Here is a 17,279-nt window from a genome sequence, read left to right as displayed (position 1 = left end):
GGAGACTCAGCCTGCGTAGTGTGATGTCCAGCTGTACTGTGACATGTGTTGTGGTTCCTGTGTGTGTGACAGGTTTGGGGCAGGAAACACTTTGGCTCTGTGGTAAAGAAAGGCCTTGAACTCTCATTGAGAAGCATGGAGCCGATATGATTGGTAAGAAGCCATAATCAGATACTAAGACATGGTATGGTCCTCGCTGGCCTGGGCTGGGGAGGTTTCAAGGCCAAGAACTCTGGTCTCACTCAAGGCCCAATGAGGGTTGAGGGGCCTAGCAAGAAACAGAGCATTGATTCATCAGTTAATTCAGCAGCTAGTTTTGAACACCTCCTGTGTGCCAGGCACTGCTTTCGAAGTTGGGAATATACATGAACAAGATAGGCAGGGCCCCTGCTTTGATGGAGTTATAGTCCAGGGGGGAAGATAGCTAGTCAAGGCTGAGTCCTGGGTTTTTGCCTCGCCTACTCTTTTGCCTTGCTGTTTAATGAGATGGGGAAAAATGTAGGTGGGGTGTAGGTTTCATTTTTGGAAGGGGTGGAACCAAGAATTAATGTTTTGAATATGTTAGGTTTGAGATGCCTACTAGGTTTTCCCCCAACGTGCGACATACAAACAACATAGTTGGAAAGAATTTTCCACTGAACTCTCTATACCCGCCACCTAGGTCCCACCACTAACATTTAACCACACTTGTTCTTGTTTTTTTTTTTTCCTCACGTATTGATTTATCTCTCCATCCCTCTCTCCATCTGTCACCTTGTAGATTTATTTTGTTTTATTATGGTGAAATATACATGACAAATCTAGTAGATTTTTAAGTTGAGATGCCAGAGAGGCCATTGGAAATTTGTATCTGAAGTCCTGCGCGATGTCAGGGCTTTGGAATCACTACCACATAGATGGTATTTAAACTAAGGGACTGGCTGAAACCACCTAGGTTGAGAGTGTACCCAGAAAAGAAAAAGGGAAGCCAAAAAAAAGAAGGAAGTGGTGGTTAACTGTGGCGAATGCCACTGTGTAAGATGGATTTGGAATTAGGATTTTAATCATTTTAACAAGAATAACTTTTTGGACTAGAGGGGCCTTTAGGTCAAGTGGGTTTTTTTTTTTTCCCAAGATAGAAGAAACTAGAATATATTTATATGCCAGTAGGATTGAACTCCTAGAAAGGGAGAAATGATGCAGATGAGAGAGGGGAACATTGCAGGGGTAGGTCGTTGAGTATCTGAGAGGGGAGGAGATCCAGAGCAGGTGGGTGGTTGGCTTTGAATTGATCAGGAGCACATATTCCAGTATCACTAGAGGGGAAGCCGAGACAACAGGTGCAGATGCAGGCAGGTGGTAGTGGCACCATCTGTCTGTAATGCAGTCATTGACTGAAAGGACAGTAGGGGAGAGGAGAAGAGGTGTTAGACTCTTGAGGAGACGCATGTGACGTAGTCCTTCCGCAGGGTGGAGAAGTGAAGTGATTAGGGAAATGGGATTGGACTGTCAGGCAGTGTTGAATACCTGTTCGAGGTGTGTAGAAATGAATTCAGAGTGAGATCGACCAGTGGGGTTGTGTGGTTTTCTCTGGGAATGTTAGCCCCTGGAACGGTGTTTTGAGGATTAGATGAAGCAACATATGGAAAACATTTAATAAGTGGCAAGCACATGATGAATGTTACCTATTTTTGAGCTCTTGTTTTGTTTTTCTTTTGGTTTATGCAAATATAACCAGGGGAGGGGTGCTGACCTTTAGCAACTGACAGGGTCCTCTCCATTCAAACCTGAGTCCACTGTTTGCAGCTATTTCAAAGTCTGTCTCCTAGTGTGTTGTATTTATATAGCCTGATAATTGGGGATGTTGGCTAAAAAAGGCTAAACTATAGCAAACGGGGCTGTCCCTGGCAGACTCATTCAGTCTTGGCCTGGATGGGCTGGGGCTTTGTCACAGTAACAGTTACAAAGTTCTCGTGAAAGTCTGTTTTGCGTTTCCTATCGGGTCTGATATACTGGGACTTTACAGAATCTACAGATCTAGGATCACCAGAGAGGATTTTCAGTTTAGTAGGTTGTCATTTCTCCCCAACCACTTGGGCCGTATTATGGTACAAATAACAATAATGGCTGACATTGACAGCTCTTAAAAATAATCAAGTACCGTTCTAAGCACATCACATGCATTGTCTTGTTTAATCCTCACCCCAACTCACTGAGGCAGGTACTGTCATCTCTATTTTTCATGTGCAGAAATGGCACAGAGAGGTTAAGTCACTTACCCACAGTACACATAGTCTGATATCCAGTGTTTGCTGCGGACTAACTTAACATTTTTTTAAAATTTTTTTAAAGATTGTTTGGCCATCACTCATCTACTAGTTAAGGTAACAGACTGAAGCAAATTGCCTGGGTTCAAAAACTGCCACTTACTGGCTCTGTGTCTTTGGACAACTCATTTAACTTCCGTGTGCATTTTTTTTTTTTTAACTCATGAAATGGGAATAATAAAAGTACAGTATGTGCTTAATAGGGTTATTTTGAGGATCACATGATTTATGTATTTAATAAGCTTAAGAATAATGCCTGGTTGTTTAAATGCTATTACCATCTGTCTGGTAATGCAGCCAGGGTGATATGTGTACTGATTGACTCCCCTAAAATCATTCACTAAGGGTCCTGCTGCTGGGTTTAGTAGAGTTTGAAAATTACAGGGCACTCTGTTAATGCTCCTAATTAAGAGATCACCTTTCCTTAGATTTTATTATGTCTGAGGGAAGCAAATTTAAGTTTGCCTCTAGGTGCAGAAAACAACTTGGATTTCATTCAGACTCATCTGACCAGTGAGGTTAATGTCATTAGTCCTGGTATCACATACCACTTAAAGGGAAATGAGGCCTGGGCATTCCATTTTGCCATTCCCAAATCGGCAGCCTAATGGGATTTGGTTAGAAAGGCCAGCGGACTGCATAGCTGGTGCTGGGCACAGTGTGTGGTAAATGATGTGGGTCAGTAGTCTGCACATGAAAATGTTTTGAAAAGGTCTGTAGACTTTAGACTTGCTGTGATGTATTGCATCAGTTACTGATTAAAAGAAACTGAGAAGGCTTGGCATGGGCGGCCATGAAAGCTCTAAACATGCCAGGAAAGTTCTAAATGACCTTTGCTGGTACACAACAGGGAGAGTAAATTCATAGTATAAAGTAGTGTTTCCCTGCGGGTTTCTGTCAGAATCACCAGGGGGAAGTTTTATGATGCTTTGCAAAATGACAAGTTCCATGTCCATGGACTCGGAATCACTAAGTTATGGCAGGATTCTGGAATCCATCTATTTTTTTTTGAGAGCTCCACAAATGACTCGGATATGTAGTTAGCATGGGGTGTCATTAGTGCAAATAAGTATTTTTCAGCCCTGACTGTGTTTTAGAATTACAGATCAATTAGCCTTTTAAAGAATATTCATGCTCTGGACCTACCCCAAGGATTTTGATTTAATGGGCTTTCGCATGGTCTGGACACTTGGTATGGGTTATTTTTAAAAAAGCTTATGTTGATTCTAACCTGCATCCAGGTTTGAGAATCGCTGGTATAAATAATAAATTAGATTTCCCTTCAAAGTTTAGTTACTCATAGATTTAAAATGGACATAGCTTCAGGTGGCATCTTATCATCAGAACACTGAGAAAGTTAGCATTTCTAAACTTCACCAATGCAAATGTTCACTTCAATAATCAGGTAACAATGGAAGATATGAATTGATGATTGAATTAGCATTTGTCATACCAAGCAATGAAGATTTCATCAAGCTTGCCCTGGAGAGGCACATTAACATTTACTTAGAGCTTTATATAGAATCTCAGTCTTTGGGAGGTATATATTGTTCCCATTTTATAGATGAGATTTTTGGGGCAGAGGGAGGTTATGTCACTTGCCCAAGATTTTAACCCAAGTAGGTACAGCTCCAAAGCCTAGGTTCCATTTCCTCAGTAGTTTTTAATCTTGACTGCACACTAGGATCACCTGGAGAACTTTAATGATCAATACTTGGACCCCATTCTCTGATTTCATTCATTTGATGTGACCTGCAATCGGTATTTTGCAGAGCTCCCCAGATAATTCGAATGCGCACAGTCCTGGCGGTCTAAATTTACTTTCTTTTACATCAGGTTGCCCCTCTTTTGGGCTGCTATGACTGGGTTCCTTGCTTTTGCAAATTTACTTATTTTTGTGTCACTTCTTTCTGCTTCTTACTGCCTTTTAATACATATGTATTGAGTGCCCACTTTCTACCATTCATCTTGGTGTTGAGGTGACACTGTGGTGACAAGACAGACCAGGTCACCAGCCTCACGGTACTTATACAGAGGGAGATAGACAGTACACATATGAGCAGATACACAAGGACTTCCATACATAGGTAAATCTTAAGGTAATGAAAAGTGCTTTTAAGAAAACTAAAGCAAGGTAGTGAGTAAAGGGGTCCTGACAGCGGTGCATCAGAGTTCCAGTTGTTCCATTTTTGCCAGAATTGCTTTGTATTGTTCGTGTGATTGTATTTCATTTTAGCCATCCTGATAAGTGTGTAGTGGCATCTCATTGTTTCCTTTTGCATTTTCCTGTTGACAAATGGTGTTGAGTGTTTTTTTCCTATGTTTAATTTACCATCTGTAGTTTTTTCTTTGGTGAAGTGTCTATTCAAATATTTTGCTCATTAAAAAAAAAAAAACTTGGGTTGTTTGTCTTCTTGAGTTTATAAGGGTCTTTACATGTTTGGAATACAAGTCCTTTTCCATATAGGTGTTTCTTCCAGTGTGTGGCTTATCTTTATATTTTCTTAATGTAATCTTTTGAAGAATGGGATTAAGAAAAATTTTTAAGAGTCTTCCAATTTTTTCTTTTGTGGTTTGTGCTCTTAGTGTCCTAATATATGCATTCTTTCACAATTCTGGAAGCTAGAAGTCTGAAATCAAGTTATTAGCAGGGCCATGCTCTTACCGAACTTTGTCAAACCATACCTTTAGTCTTGTTTCCAGAGCATGATATATTGGATAGGTTGAGAATATTCCAAATCATCAAATGCTGGTTCCATTTCGCCTAACAATTCCTTTCTCAATTTATCTCTTCCCTCTTGGATTTTCTTATATAGGCAGCAAGGAGAACCCATGGTCACATCTTCTACACTTTGCTTAGGAATATCCTCAGCTAAATATCCAAGTTCATTACAGTTGACCCTTGAATAACATGGGTTTGAACTGCATGGGTCCACTTATATGTGGGTTTTTTTTTTTTGATAAATGTAGTACTATAAGTGTATTTTCTCTTAAGATATTTTAAATAACATCATCTTTTCTCTAGCTTACTTTAAGAATACAGTATATGAGACATACAGATGTGATATATCCATAGATATGATACATTCAGATGTGTCAATTGACTCTGTGTTATTGGTAAGGCTTCTAGTCAATAGTAGAGTATAAGTAGTTACGTTTTGGGGGAGTCAAAAGTTATAGGTGTATTTTTTACCATGGCGGGGGCGGGGGTGGTCAGTGCCCCTCACCTCCACTTTGTTTAAGGCAACTATAGTTACAAGTTCTACTTCGACCCAACAGTAGAACACATTTCAGGCAGTTTTTGCCACTTTGTAACAATGATTGCTTTTCTTCCAGTATCCAATAATATATTCATTATTTCCTTTGGAAAAAATTTTTAAAAAATGTTTATTTATTTTTGAGAGAGAGATAAACAGAGCACAATCAGGGGAGGGGCAGGGAGAGAGGGAGACACAGAATCTGAAACAGGCTCCAGGCTCCACACTGTCAGGACAGAGCCTGATGTGGGGTTTGATCTCACAAACCATGAGATCATGACCTGAGCCGAAATCAAGAGTTGGATGCTTATCGCCTGAGTCGCCCAGGCGTCTCTCATTATTTCCTTCTAAGGCCTAGCCTGAAGAACCTTTAAAGTTTATGTTTCTAGCAACATTCTTTTCTTGGACGGTACATGTATTATCGAAGACTGGAGATGCTTTTTACACCATTCCCCTCTTTTCTTTCTGACCCCTCACCAGAGTCGCCTTTAATGTCCACATTTCTACCCACAGTCTTTTCAAGGCAGACTAGGCTTTTTCTATAATGTGCCTCAACACTCTTATGTCCTCTATCCATTACCTAATTACAAAGCCACTTCCACATTTTTTTTGGGTATCTATTATAGCAACCCTGTACTTCATGGTACCAAAATATGTATTGGTTCTTAGGGTTGCCATAACAAAATACCACAGACTGGATGTCTGTGAGAAAACAGAAGTGTATTCTTTCAAGTTCTGGAGGCAAGATTCTGAGATTTTGTCAGCAAGGCCATGCTCTCTCTGAAGTTTCTACAGAAGGACCTTTCCTTGCTTCTTCCTAACTTTTGGTGGTTGCCAGCAATGCTTGCTGTCCTTGGCTTGTAGACACATCACTCCAGTTTTTGCCTCTCTTGTCATATGGATTTCTTCCATAATATACTTTATTTATTTTTTTAATATGGAATTTATTGTCAAGTTGGTTTCCATACAACACCCAGTGCTCATCCCAAAAGGTGCCCTCCTCAGTACCCATCCCCCACCCTCCCCTCCCTCCCACCCCCCATCAACCCTCAGTTTGTTCTCAGTTTTTAAGAGTCTCTTATGCTTTGGCTCTCTCTCTTTCTAACCTCTTTTTTTTTTTCTTCCTCCCCCCCACCCCCACCCCATAGACTTCTGTTAAGTTTCTCAGGATCCACATAAGAGTGAAAACATATGGTATCTGTCTTTCTCTGTATGACTTACTTCACTTAGCATCACACTCTCCAGTTCCATGCACGTTGCTACAAAAGGCCATATTTCATTCTTTCTCATTGTCACGTAGTATTCCATTGTGTACGTATACTTTAGCATGAGTTTATTGGTAACTACAAAACAACTTGCTGGGATTTTGACTGAGATTGCACTGACTCTATAAAACACATTTGGAAGAATTGAGATCTTAACAATTTTGAGTCTTTCTATCCATGAACATGTAATATTTCTTCATTTATTTAGACGTTTCCTTTCTTTCATTAGTTTTGTAGAGTTCTTCATGTACATCCAATACATATTTTGTTAAATTTATGCCTATGTATCTCATTTTGGATGAAGCTAATGTAATGATGTATTTTTTATTTCCAATTTCATTTGTTCATTGCTGGTATATAGGAAAGGAATTGACATTTGTATATTAACTTCAACCTTCAACCTTGCTATAATTCCTTATTAGCTCCAGGAGTTCTTTTGTTGTTGTTGATTCTTTGGTATTTTCTTCTTAGGCAATCATGTCATCTGAGATGAAAGGTAGTTTTATTTTTTCCTTACCAATCTGTGTATCTTTTATTTCCCTTGTGTTATGCATTAGGTAGGACTTCTATAATTTGGTCTTGAATGGGAGTGGTGGGAGAGGATATCCTTGCCTTGTTCCCCATCTTAGAAGAAAGCATCTAGTTTATCATCATTAAGTTACCTGTAGATGTTTTTGTAGATGTTCTTTGTCAAGTTGAGGAAGTTCCCCTCCTCTAATCCTGGTTTCCTGAGAGTTTTTTTTTTTTATCATGAATGTGTTTGGATTTTGTTAAATGTTTTTTCTATGTATATTGGCGTGATAATATAATTTTTCTTCTTTAGACTGTTTTGTTGCATTACGTCAGTTGGTTTTCACATGTTGAGCCAACCTTGCATACTTGGAATAAGTTTTGCTGGTCATGGTTATAATTATTTTGATATATTTTTGGATTCATTGCTGATAGTTTTGTTGATTTTTGTATCTGTGTTCATGAGTGATTTTGGCCTATAGTTTTGTTTTTTTTTTCTTTTAATGTCTTCATCTGGTTTTGATGTTAGGGCAATGTTGGCTTTATAGAATGAGTTAGAAAGTGTTCTCTATGATTCTGTTTTATGGAAGAGATTGGAGGTAATTGGTATATATTTATTGATTGAATTTCTTTTATAGACATAGGCTCATTCAGATGATCAACTTTTTCTTTTGTGAATATTGGTAGTTTATGTTTTATAAGGAATTGATCTCTTTAATCTGAGTTATCAAATATGAGGGCATGATAATATTCCTCTCTTATCCTTTTAATGTCCGTAGAATCAGTAGTGATAATCCTTTTTTATTTCTGATATTAGTACTTGGCATTGGCTCACTTTTTTCCGTGGTTATCCTGGTTATAGGTTTATCTATTTTATTTATCTTTACAAAGAACCAGCTTTTGGTTTTATTGATTTTCTCTATTGATTTGGTGTTATCAACTTCATTTATATTTGCTTTAATTTTTATTCTTTCTTTGCTTGTTTTAGGTTTATATTGCCCCTTTTTCTTTAATGTCTTGAGGTAGAAGCTTAGTTATTGATTTTATCTTTCTTTTTTAAATATATGTATTTAGTACTTTAAATTTATTCCTAAGCATTGCTTTTGCTGTATCTCACAAATTTTGATAAGTTGTATTTCAATTTTCATTTAGTTCAAAATATTTTAAAATTTCTCTTGAGACTTCTTTGACTTCTGTGTTATCTAATCACATGTTGTTTAATCCCCAGCTATCGTTCTGTTACTTATTTCTAGTTTAATTTCACAGTGTTCTGAGAGCATATTTTGTATGATTTATACTCTTTCCAATTTGTCTTAAAGTGTGTTTTGTGGCTTGAGGTGTGACCTGTCTTTGTGAATGTTCCATGTAAGCTTGATAAGAGTGCTCATTCTGCTATTGTTGAAGGAAGTATTTGATAAATGTCAGATACAGTTGATTGCTTGTGTTGATCAGCTCAACTGTATCCTTACTGATTTTCTGCTTGCTGAATCTGTCCACTACTGATAGAAAGGTGCTGATTTCTATAACTAAAATAGTGGATTTGTTTATTTCTCTTTGTAGTTTTATTACTTTTTGCCTCACATATTTTGACACTTTGTTAGATGTGTACCTGTTAAGGATTGTTATATCCTCTTGGAGAATGGATGATTTATCATTATGTAGTGCCACCTCTCGTCTCTGGTAATTTTCCTTGTTCTGGAGTCTGCTTTGCCTGAGATTAATATAGATATTCTAGCTTCCTTTTGATTAGTGTTAGCATGCTATATCTATTTCTTTCCCTATCTAAAAAATCTATCTTTGTCTTTATATTTAAAGTGGGGTTCTGAGAGACAAGTTATATTGGAGGTTTTTAAAAAGTCTACTCTGACATGTGAATGTATTTATTAGACTATTCATATTTAAAGTGATAATAATATAGTGGGGTCAATATCTACTGTATTTGTAACTGTTTTCTACTTGTACTTGTTCTTTGTTTCTTTATCTTCCTCCATTTTTCTGCCTTCCTTGATTTTAATTGATCATTTTGTTGTCAGTCACTTATGGTAAATCATTTTCTGTCCTCTTAATTAAAAAATTAATTTTTTTAGTGGTTACTTTAGTGTTTGCAGTATACATTTATAATAAGTGTAAGTCTACATTCAAATAACATTATGCTGTTTCATGGGTACTCCCCATTTTGCCTTACATATTTATCTTATTACACAGTAGTCCCAATTTTTCCCTCCTATCCCTTATGACATTGCTCATTCATTTCATTTATCCATATGCTATAATCACCCAGTACATTGTTGCCATTATTACTTGAAAAATTATTAGATCAATTAGGAATAGGAAAAACAAGAGATTCTACTTGACCTTCATTTTTTCTTTCTGTGATGTTCTTAGTTTCTGGCCTTTTCCTTTCTTTGAAGAACTTTGTTAAAATTTCTTATGTGGAGGTCTGGGAAAAATTCCCTAGTTTTTGTTTGTTTGAGCAAGTCTTTATTTCTCCTTCACATTGGAAGGATAATTTCACTGTATGCAGAATTCTAAATTGGGTTTTTTTTTTCCTTTCATCATTTAAAGTACTCTATGGTCTTCTTTTTTGTGTGGTTTCTTACAAGAAATCAGATGTAAATCTTGTCTTTGTTCCTCTATAGGTATTGTATTTACCCCCCTTCTCACTTCTTTCAAGATTTTCTCTTTGTCTTTGGTTTTCTTCAGTTTGAATATAATATGCTTTGGATATTTATCCTCTTTGGTGTTTTCTGAGCATCTTGGTTCTGTGGTTTCATGTCTGTCATTAATTTGAGGAAAGTCTTGATTATTTTTACTTCAGGTATTTCTGTTCCTTCCTTCCCCACCTTCTTCCCTCCCTCTCTTCTTCCCTCCCTCCCTTCCTTTATGCTCCTTCTGGCATTCCCATTATACATATGTTACACTTTTTAAAATTGTCCAGTAGTTCTTATATATTTTGTTCTATCCCCCACACCCTTTCTTTTTTCTCTTTTTTTTTAGTTTGGGAGGTTTCTGTTGACGTGTCTTCAAGCTTGCTGATTCTTTCTGCAACCAGGCCCAATCTACTGATGAGTTCATCACAAGCATTTTTCATTTATGTTACAATGTTTTTTACTTTGAACATTTCCTATTTATTTATTTGTTTTTACAGTTTGCCATCTGTTTGTGTCCATGACCCATATATTCTTACACATTATTACTTCTTTTTCCTAGAGCTCTTAGTTTTTGTTAAATCCCTACTAGATATGTGTGTCATATTGGAATCTAGTTCTGAACTTGCTTTGTCTCTTTAGATGGTAAGGTTTTTCTTTTGCTTGTTTAGAATGTTTTGTAATTTTTCTTGAAAGTCAGACATAGTATTTGAGTAATAAGAACTGAGGTCCTTAGGCTTAAAATTTTTTTTTTAATGTTTATTATTTTTGAGAGAGCATGCAGGGAAGGGGCAGAGAGAGGGAGACACAGAATTGGTAGCAGGTTTCAGGCTCTGAGCTCTCAGCACACAGCCCCACGTGGGGCTCGAACTCACAGACTGCAAGATCATGACCTGAGCTGTAGTCAGCTGCCCAACCAACTGAGCCACCCAGGCACTCCTTTAGGCTTTTAGAGTGAGATTTTGTGTCAGTCTGGCTGGAAACTGGACTCTTGTCTAATGTTTCCTATAGCTGTAGGTGTCAGAGCTTGCAGTTTCTTCTAGTTTCTTTCTTTTTCTTTCTTTAAAAAAAAATCTTTCCATACCTCTGTTGTCTCTAGGTTTTCCTAAGAACTCCTCCTTACACAGAGTTTGTAACTTGCAGCTTGCAGCTTTTTCAATTATAATGCACTGCTAACATATGCTAGCATACTGAAGCCTAGATGATATGGTAGGGCTTTGAGGAAGAAAAGCATTGTGTAATTTTAGGATTAGATCTTGTATTTTTGGTGGTCCTGAGTCCTTAGGATGTGATTTTCTGAATTGTTGATTAGTCTCTTTTCTTATCTCTTTACCTAAGACAGATGGCTAGAGGAGGCTAGAGTTGGAGGTAGCTCTTCCTCCAGGTCAGATAAAGCTCTAGTCAAGTACTCTTCCTTGGAGTGCAGGCCTTTGTTATGGAGAATGCTTTAGGGACAATGCAAATTGTCCCTATTGTCCAGATTGTCCCAGATAGGTTACGCTGTTCTCCCCTCCCCCATCTAAAACACAAGGGTATTTTTAAAAATATTTTTTATCATGGGAACCCAGTGCAGTTCTTGGAGCTAAAATTCATATAAGTATTGAGGCTTTTCCAAGTCTGGACCCTCAGTTGTTTGTTTTTTTGTTTTTTTTCACTTCACCCCTTTTTATTTTGGAACAGTATTTCATTCCATTCTATGATTATACATCATCCAGTGAGGGGCATTTGGACTGTTTTAAGGTTGGAATTATTATGAAAAGCACTGCTATGAACATTGATGAACAAGTCTTTATGTGCGTGTAAGTTTTCATTTTGCTTAATAAATTTTTCTTAGTAAATATCTAAGAGTGAGCATGCTGCTTCTGTGGTAAGTACATATGTAATGTAAAAAGAAACTGCCACACTTTACTTATAAGCATTTGTATCATTTTACACTCTCCCACTATACGTGAGAATACATAATTTGTCCAGATCATTGCCAACACTTGTAATTTTTCCAAATCATTGTCAACACTTCCAATTTTTAGCCTTTGTAATTTTGGGATTTCTAGTTGGGGGAGTAATGGTATCTTACTGCAGTTTTATTTTGCATTTTCCTGTTATTTAATCATGTTGGGTTATTTTCAAGGTGTGTTGTCAATTTCTTTCCCTCCTTTAGGCGAATTCTGTCTTTTTCCCATTTTTTAAAGAATTGATAGAATTGGCATGGAATGTTATATTAATTTCAGGTGAACCACATAATGATTCGATATTTGTATGTATTGGGAGATCAGCACAATAAGACTAAATAACATCTGTCACCACACAATTATAATTCTTTTCTTGTGGTAAGAACTTTCAAGACCCATTCTCTGAGCAACTTTCAAATATACACTACAGTTTTATTGACTCTAGTCACCTGCTGTATGTGACATCTCCAGGGCTTGTTTACTTTATAACTGGAAGTCTGTACCTTCTGACCTCCTTCACCTCAGGGGTTTTTCACTTTCAAAGTAGTCCACGCTCAGCCTACAGCACTTTGTAAAAGCAGTGAGCTTAATTCTCCCTACTCCCTACTGGCTCTGATGCCTCTTTTAGGTAAGCTGATCTCAGCAGCACTTGTCTGTATCTGCCTGTCTCTCCAGATTTGGGGTGGCGATTTTCTCTGCCACCTCAGTCCGCTGGTGGATCTAAGAAAAGTCATTGATTTTTACTTTCTTCATATTTTTTTCTTGTGAAGATGAGAGTGATGACTTCCTAGCTCTTTGCCTGTTAAAGCTAAACCCGAAGTCGCAATTATCTTTTAAAGAGATTAAAAAATCCTGTATATTTTTACCATTCTTTGGCATTCTTACCGTTTTTGGTATTTTCCACATGTTTGGCATGTAACTTCAAATTTCCATCTGTGGCCTACTTTTCTTCTTGAAGAACTTCTTTTAACATCTTTTAGTGCAAGTATGCTGACCCTGAATTCTGTCAGTTTTTTCATAGGTCCCTCCCAGATTTCCACAATATCTTTGTTTGTCAGCATGTGGACTATGATGTGTGTAATCCATACACTCCCCCCTCCCCCGAATTGAGGTTCTGAACACATCTTTGATTTGTGATTTCTTATCATCTATTAATTATGGACATTTCTCAGGTATTCTCTCTCTTGGTGACTCCACTTATACAGAAATTAGGCCATTCGATAATGATCCACTACTTTTGAACGATCTTCTGATTTTCACTCATCTGCTTATTTCATTTTGGATCATCTTTATTTACCTGTCTTCAAGCTTACGATTTTTCTCTTCAGCTGTGTTCAGTCTTCTAATAGATCCACCTAAGAAATCCTTTATCTCTGATATTGTTTTCTATTTCTAGCATTTCCATTTGATTTTTTTAAAGTAGTTTCTGTCACTCTACTTAAATTCTCTACCTGTTCATATATGTTGTCCACCTTTTCCCCTCGACCCTTTAACATTGTGCAGTGACATGTTCCTCATTTTAGTTTGAGACCTCATCAGAATCACCTTTACCATCCATATTTCTACCAAAATTCTATTCGTGGTTACTTATGTATTCTCTAAGAAAATGGAAACTTTGTCTGTAGCACTCTTCTTTGCTTCCTGAGCTCTCACAAAAATTGCCTTTAGAAGTCCTTTCATGGCAGTCTAGGCTTTTTCTAGCATGCACCTTGAAACTCTTCCAGCCTCCACCCATTGCCCGGTTCTAAAGCACTCCTGGATTACAGCAGCACCCCCACTTCTCAGAACCAATTTTTGTCCGAGTTCAGGCTGCTTCAACAAAATACCATAAACTGAGTAGCTTAAACAACAAACATTTCTTTCTCACAGTTTTGGACACTAAAAGTCCAAGATCAAGGTGCCAGAATGGTCAGGTTTTGATGAGGACTTTATTCCGGGTTGCAGACTTCCATCTTCTTGTTGTGTCCTCACTGGTGGAAAGAGAGCTCTCTGCTTCCTATAAGGGCCCTAATCCCATTCATGAGGTCTCACTCTCACGACCTACCTCCCAAAGACCCCACCTCCAAATACCATTACATTGGGATTAGGGTTTCAACATATGCATTTTGGAGGGACGCAAACATTCAGTCCTTTGCAGGAGGAAACCATGTGCAAGCTTTCCAGAGTCCACTCTTAGTGGGGTCACACAGAATGTATTTAATTCCCCCAGCAACAAATTGTGACAGCTCCTGTGAAGTATGTCTACCTAGGAAGCTCACCTGAGGTTAGGCATTGAGGGTCTTTCTTGGGGGTCAGTCATGAAGACACACAGTATTTGTGTGACTGATGGTGGTCACTGAAATTCCAGATGTCCAGAAGGAAAACAGATGTTCAGCATACACCACATCATTTATACAGTGTAGGCACAGTGAGTCACTCTTCTCATTTAGGGAAATAAATGACTTCTCATTTAGGGCAATCCTGGAAATGACTTTGCCAGGAAAGTTCCCGGATGACAACCAAGGGCTTGCAAGTAGGTTTTTCTAAGTGTGGCAGCCTAAGGCCTGCTATGTCAACTCTTGTCTGCACACGTATGTCATGTGTATATGTTTGTGACTGACATAATCTTAGTTATGGAAAGGCTCAGCTGTACCCTATAAATAAATAGTTCCTTGGGATATACAAGCCAAGGTCTATTGCTTAAAGGTACAGGAGCTACAGGGGCGCCTGGGTGGCGCAGTCGGTTAAGCGTCCGACTTCAGCCAGGTCACGATCTCGCGGTCCGTGAGTTCGAGCCCCGCGTCAGGCTCTGGGCTGATGGCTCGGAGCCTGGAGCCTGTTTCCGATTCTGTGTCTCCCTCTCTCTCTGCCCCTCCCCCGTTCATGCTCTGTCTCTCTCTGTCCCAAAAATAAAATAAAAAATGTTGAAAAAAAAAAAATTAAAAAAAAAAAAAAAAAGGTACAGGAGCTACATATTTTGAAACAGGCAGGCACTCTCATGTAGTTACTGGCAAACTTTATTTCCTAAAGAGCGAGAGGAAGGTAAGAGGGAAGATAAAAAAAGAAGAACAACAGACAGATGGATATGATGTTCAGGGGGTTCGAGGGAAGATGCCAAAGCAAGTTATGTCGTGAATGAAACAAGCAGTAGAAGATTGTTTGTCTTGGCACCTAAATAGCAGAAACATCTAGGTAATGAAGTCATTTTCAAATGTTGTTAGTAAGTAGTTATTTTTACTAATGCCATTCTAATAATTGAAAAAGTATTTGCTCAGAGTGTGGCTTATGGTAACTATGTCAGTCCCTGGGTTGCAAGTGACTGAGCATTGTTGACACAGACTTCCAGTGCTTTAAAATACAAACAAGATGGTAAAGACCTGCGAAGGGGTAACAGTTCTCTCATTTCCATGATGGTGGATAACAGCTCTTTAATGTTTAAACTTCCATTAACAACTTGATTTTTAAAATCATTTTAGCACAATCACCTCTGTGTTTTATTTTACTCTTACTGAAGTAGATTATCTTTTTATGGCTTTTTTTTAACGTTTTATTTATTTTTGAGACAGGGAGAGACAGAGCACGAACAGGGGAGGGTCAGAGAGGGAGACACAGAATCTGAAACAGGCTCCAGGCTCTGAGCTGTCAGCACAGAGCCCGACGTGGGGCTCAAACTCACGGACCGTGAGATCATGACCCGAGCCGAAGCCGGCCGCTTAACCGACTGAGCCACCCAGGCGCCCCTTTTTTTATGGCTTTTTAAAAATCAGCCTTATTGAGGTATAATTATGCACACAAATCTTAATCATGTGAATAAAGACAGTTTTATTTTGTCCTTCCCAATTTGAATACCTTTATTTCTTTTTCTTGCCTGATTGTGCCAGCCAGAACTGCCAGCGGCTCTTGTGCACTTCAGCACCTCATCCCTCCCTGCTTTGTACCCCCCGACCCTCACACACACATACTTCAGAGTGACTAGTAAGCCACTGATCAAAAGCGAAATTTCCTGATGGGAACTTCACTTTCTACATGAATACTGGTTATCTTTATAATTGGAAAAAAGCAGTAACGCTTATCCTTTAAAAAACACAACAAAACTAAAAGCAATTCTTAAGTGGCGTAAAACATGCTACATAATACTAGTCCAAGAAGCTTGCCCTGAGAATTTAGTCACCGGAAATACAGATTTCACAGGAAAGAGCTCTTATACCTGAGGTGGACTTCAGGTAGGGCAGTAGTTACTCAGTACTGGGCATTTGGATTTCTTTCATTCTCTTCTTTCTAGGCCAACACAGGTCTCAGAGAAGAATTTTCAAAAAAATTGGAAGTACTCAGCCCTAGAGGTTAGAATTGTCAGGACAAGGTGCTGAGCATGTCATTTCAAACTATATTTTGGCATTTTGCTTCCAACATAAAGTCCAATATACAGGAATGGCCTTTGCTGGCATCTGCTTTAGTTTTGAGAGCATGTGAGACAGACTGACAATCGCACCTTAACTAAGCATTGGAGAATATGTACAGTATTCATTGGTTCTTCTGTGTCACTCTAACTCCTAAAGAAAAATGTCCTGCATTTGTTTCTTGGGAAACCAAACACGTGTTTTCTTCCTCTTGTGGTCACATGGGACCACTTTGTGCCATATTGGAACTTTATTTGTCTGTCCTCAGTGCTGTATCCCAAAGCAAGTAATAATTTTTTAATGTTTTCCCCCTTCTCAGGGTTAATTCCTTGATTTTCTATAGTGTAGAAAACGTCTTCAGGAGTTGGGAGAGAAACTTTTAATTTAGGGATCTGACCTCTGGGACTTCCCAGAGTTCTTGGCATGCTATGCAGATGCATACACATTTTTCATGGAATTAAATAATTAGTTAACCCATCAAACATTTCTTGAGTGTGTAGAATGTGTTAGTCACTGAAGATACAACAAGTTAAAATTCCTGCCTTCAAGGTGTTTATGGTTCAACTTGGGGAGATGAGTCCAGAAAGTATTATAAAAAACAGAAATTATGGGGGGAAGCCCTGATGGGGGCTTACTTAGTCAAGCATTGGAGGAGGTGTGTAATATGGTAGAAGCTTTCACTATATTCCCTTAGAAGTTTTCCTTTGCATTATAATAAGTGAAGATTCTGTTTTTTATTATGTAATTTACTTTTGTAGACTTTATAGAGCCTCTAGGCTTTAATACACACTTGTTGAATTTTATAATCTTATGCTGTTGCTGATTTACTATAGTAGCTGCAACTCACAAACTGAATTAAATGTTAATCAGCTTAATTAAGATATTCTTTTATCTATTTGTCCTGCGATATACTATATCAAGTATAAGAGAAGGGAAATTCATCCAGTTTTATTTTTATATTTCTATAG

At 38.1% G+C, this 17,279-nt stretch overlaps 1 protein-coding gene across 5 annotated transcripts in view; it reads left to right on the top strand.

The window, feature by feature from the left end:
- The window catches only part of PTPN20 (protein tyrosine phosphatase non-receptor type 20), a 109,534-nt gene that overhangs the window by 384 nt on the left and 91,871 nt on the right, over positions 1–17,279 (top strand). For 3 of the 5 annotated variants that reach the window (XR_007460927.1, XR_007460926.1, XM_049646303.1), the window contains exon 1: positions 52–153. The exons of the other annotated variants lie outside the window; for them this stretch is intronic. The gene's annotated coding sequence lies outside the window, so the exon portion shown is untranslated. Of the gene's footprint in view, positions 1–51; positions 154–17,279 lie in introns of those variants that run through there. 5 annotated transcript variants of the gene reach the window in all.

The sequence above is a fragment of the Panthera uncia genome, chromosome D2, assembly GCF_023721935.1.
Source record: "Panthera uncia isolate 11264 chromosome D2, Puncia_PCG_1.0, whole genome shotgun sequence".
NCBI classification, from domain to species: Eukaryota; Metazoa; Chordata; class Mammalia; order Carnivora; family Felidae; genus Panthera; species Panthera uncia.
The sequence above is the reverse complement of the archived record's forward strand: the minus strand, read 5'-3'. Positions and strand labels throughout refer to the sequence as shown.